Source organism: Nelumbo nucifera, chromosome 5 (assembly GCF_055504915.1).
Source record: "Nelumbo nucifera cultivar China Antique chromosome 5, China Antique-T2T, whole genome shotgun sequence".
Classification (NCBI taxonomy): Eukaryota; Viridiplantae; Streptophyta; class Magnoliopsida; order Proteales; family Nelumbonaceae; genus Nelumbo; species Nelumbo nucifera.
This window is the reverse complement of record NC_142653.1, coordinates 20,561,212-20,564,926: the sequence shown is the minus strand read 5'-3', so window position 1 is coordinate 20,564,926 and position 3,715 is coordinate 20,561,212. Positions and strand designations below refer to the sequence as shown.

The following is a 3,715-nucleotide window of genomic DNA, read 5'->3' as shown; positions in this document are numbered from 1 at the left end:
ATTGATAGCCACTTTAATAGACTAACAAGCATTACCCCCTTGTCCATGTCCAACCAAAACACTTTGCACCACATTGGGAAGTGCATGTGGGGCTGTCGCCCAATAATGCAGATTTATTCATCAATCGAAATACATTTGTCCAATTTAATTCAGAACAACCAACCAACCAAACTCGTCTTTATTGCAATAATGAAAGTTCTTCATGCAACAACAAACATTATGAGTACCCAAAGAAAGTGAACGAAACAATAAAAACTTGGTAGGATCGAGTTTCATTTACATTTCAAGCTCAAAAGCAGGGTCCGGTTGAAAAGAAACCAGCACTAACCAGTTTGGTTTGGTATCTTAAATAATCTTCAATTACAAGTTAGGAATTGTAGATGCATAATAATAATTAGAAGATCCTTGGGAAGTTGGGATGTAGCCTCATGCTATTACGAGGTGTTACCAGATTCGTGCATAATGTGCCTTTTATTCAAATGTTTTTATTCCCTTAAACAAAAATTATTCATTATTTTATTATTTTTGTCAAAATAATTAAACATAAAAAATAATGAAAAAAGAAAATATAAATGAGTCCCAATTCTTAGGGCTGTTCATAAGAAGGTCCAACCCGACCAAACCGACCAATCTGGACCGACCCAACCTGAGTCGGCCAGGTTTTCATCAGCACCGGTCGGTTTCGGGTTGTACAAAATCATAAACCGATGGTTTGGGTCAGTTTCGGTTTTCTTCTGTGAAAACCGAATCCGACCCGACCCGAACCGACTTAATTCCTACTTAACTAATTTGTCTCTACCCTAATTCCTAATTACAACCTAACCTAGTCTTCTAGTTAGGAATAACATTAATGGCAAGTATTGTAAGACAACTAGACAAGGAATTTTTTTGGAAAAGTTTAAAGAAAAGAATCAAAGGATCCTATTTTCTATAGTCTTTTACACCAAATAGGCAACCAATTAGGTAATTAAAATTAGAATTAGGTGTCATTTTTTACTTAAATTAGAACTTAGAAAGTTTCTTGAAATATACAAATTTCAGTATTCTTTCTCTAATACATTTTGACTTTCTATTTTCTTGATAACTTCTGTCTTCTATTCTAATTCTAACTTGGTCCGCCCCCTTAGCTGAAACTGACCCAAACCGACCCAACCCGACTCAAACTGATCAGGTCGGTTTTGCTTAACACTGGATTGGTTTCGGTTTCTATCTCAAATAACCTGACCAGGTCGAGTCAGTTGGAAAAACCTAAATAAACCGACCCAACCTGACCTGTGAACAGCCTTATCGATTCCCAACATGTTTACATTTTCCTTTTTCATTATTTTTATTTTTAATTATTTTAACAAAAATAATAAAATAATGAGTAATAGCATTGGAACATGTGTCGCACAGCCATTAAATACTCAGTCATTGTACTTACCTAACGTGCCTACTACATACGGACCCATAATGCTTTACGTGAATTTGCAAGATATCCCATGTAACTCTCGAATTCTGAATTTCGCACTAAAGGTCAGATCCTTCAACTACGTGCCGAAGGGATAACTAATTAACATTTTTTTTTTGAAAGGCAATAACTAATTGACTATTCGGGTGTCTGTTTACAGTACGACTATTAAATGGATTCACACTCCACGGAAGTGGTGTTCATCAAAACCATGGAAATCCAGAAGAGATCTATTAAATTTAATTTGTTAGCTAGTATGTCACAGACTGTAGTAATCTTGAGGTACGTGAAGCTTGGGTTATATAACTTCATTACTCACATCTTAACCTTATGTGTCATCGTCCCTCTCATTCTCAATCTTGTAACTCTCAATCGTGACGAGGTAATCTCGCAAATGAACTTGGAGTTTGTTCGCCACCTTTGGCTCTACCTCCAGCACAAATCGGGGAATGCACTTGTTTACTTAACTTTGGTTCTATTGATCGGTTACTTTATTGTTTATATGATGACTCCCCCTCGTCCTGTCTACCTGCTGGACTACTCCCTCTATAACGCGCCTCAGGCCCAGAAAGTTGGGTTCCATCGGTTTAGGAAGCTGTTGGGGCTTTTTAGGGAGTTTCATGAATCGTCCATCGAATTCCAGGCCAAGATACTTTCGCGCTCTGGGATAGGGGAGGAGTCCTATGGACCCGACGGACTGCAACGACTGCCACCGGCCACTACTTTAGCCTTATCCAGGGAAGAGACGGAGCAAGTTGTATTTGGCGCCTTGGACAATCTCTTTGCCAACAACTCCTCCGTCAAGGCCGAGGACATTGGAATCCTCGTCGTGAACTGCAGCCTGTTCTGTCCGTCACCTTCGATTTCCTCCATGATTGTCAGTAAGTATAAATTACGAGAGAGCATCAAGAGCTTTAGCCTTGGAGGTATGGGATGCAGCGCTGGACTTGTTTCCATTAACGTCGCTCAGGAGTTGCTGAAGGTTTGTCCAAACACCTACGCCCTCGTTGTTAGTACCGAAAACCTTACACAGAACTTTTACTTTGGCAACAACAAATCTATGCTAGTGACCAACTGCTTATTCCGGGTTGGTGGGGCAGCTATTTTGCTGTCAAACAAGTCGATTGACAAGCACCGGGCCAAGTACAAACTTGTTCATGTCGTCAGGACCCACTCTGGGGCCGACAATAAGGCATACCTCTGCGTGCAGCGAGACGAAGATGAAGTCGGCGGAGCTGGTATCTCCCTATCCAAGGATCTCATCGCCATCGCCGGACTATCACTCAAGGCCAACATCACCAGATTGGGCCTTCTCGTCCTACCAATCAGTGAGCAGCTTGTTTTCATAGCCACCCTGCTGGCTAAGAAGGTGTTCAGAACCAAGATCAAGGCTTATGTTCCAGACTTCAAGCAGGTGTTCGACCATTTCTGCATACATGCCGGTGGAAAGGCCGTGATCGAAGGGATGGAGAAGAACCTGCAATTGCTGCCGATAAATGTAGAGGCTTCACGGATGACTCTGCATCGTTTCGGCAACACATCATCGAGCTCCCTCTGGTATGAACTAGCCTACATAGAAGCCAAGGGTAGGATGCGGGAGGGCCACCGCATCTGGCAGATTGCGTTCGGGAGTGGCTTCAAGTGTAACAGCGCTGTTTGGAAAGCTCTTCGGAATGTGACGCCCTCACCTAAGAGTCCATGGGAAGATTGCATCGACAAATATCCTGTCCAAGTAGGTCCTTAATTAGTCTCGTCGGTTATTAGAAGCCATGAAATTAAGGTAGCCATATATAGTATAATAAGGAATAATAATTCTAAATCCCATGAGGTGATTAGTTGGAGTTGTTTAATTCGTATAAATGGCTCAAAGAAGTCTATCTTTTAGATGCATATATCTTATGTTCATGTATTTTTTTGGAAGGTTAGGTTCTTATGCTTTTATTCTATTTTGGGCGTAAGGGCAATTTTAAGCCCTATTACCAATAAAAGTAATATTTTTAAAATATGTTAATTTTTTAAAAAATATATCAAATAAGGACAAAAATACTTTTCATCTTCTTTCTCCTCCAAACCACTTCCACCCCAACTCCATGAACCTTAATGACCACTATCCATTAGCACGCCGCCGCCTCCGGCAACCTCCGGCAACGCTTCTGCCCACCTCCTCCTCCACCCAACGCCGTCTCTTCCACCAACCTTCGACAATGCTACCTCTGCCCACCTTTTCCCCAGCCCTGCAAATCTCAATGACTACCATCCACCACT

The 3,715-nt window shown here is 41.4% G+C and overlaps 1 pseudogene across 1 annotated transcript; it reads left to right on the top strand.

The window, feature by feature from the left end:
• Nucleotides 1–1,646: 1,646 nt before the first annotated feature.
• Nucleotides 1,647–3,339, top strand: LOC104595940 (3-ketoacyl-CoA synthase 4 pseudogene; annotated as a pseudogene). The gene has a single exon (XR_016075968.1). The product of XR_016075968.1 is annotated as a 3-ketoacyl-CoA synthase 4 pseudogene (transcript).
• The last annotated feature ends 376 nt before the right edge of the window (nt 3,340–3,715 follow it).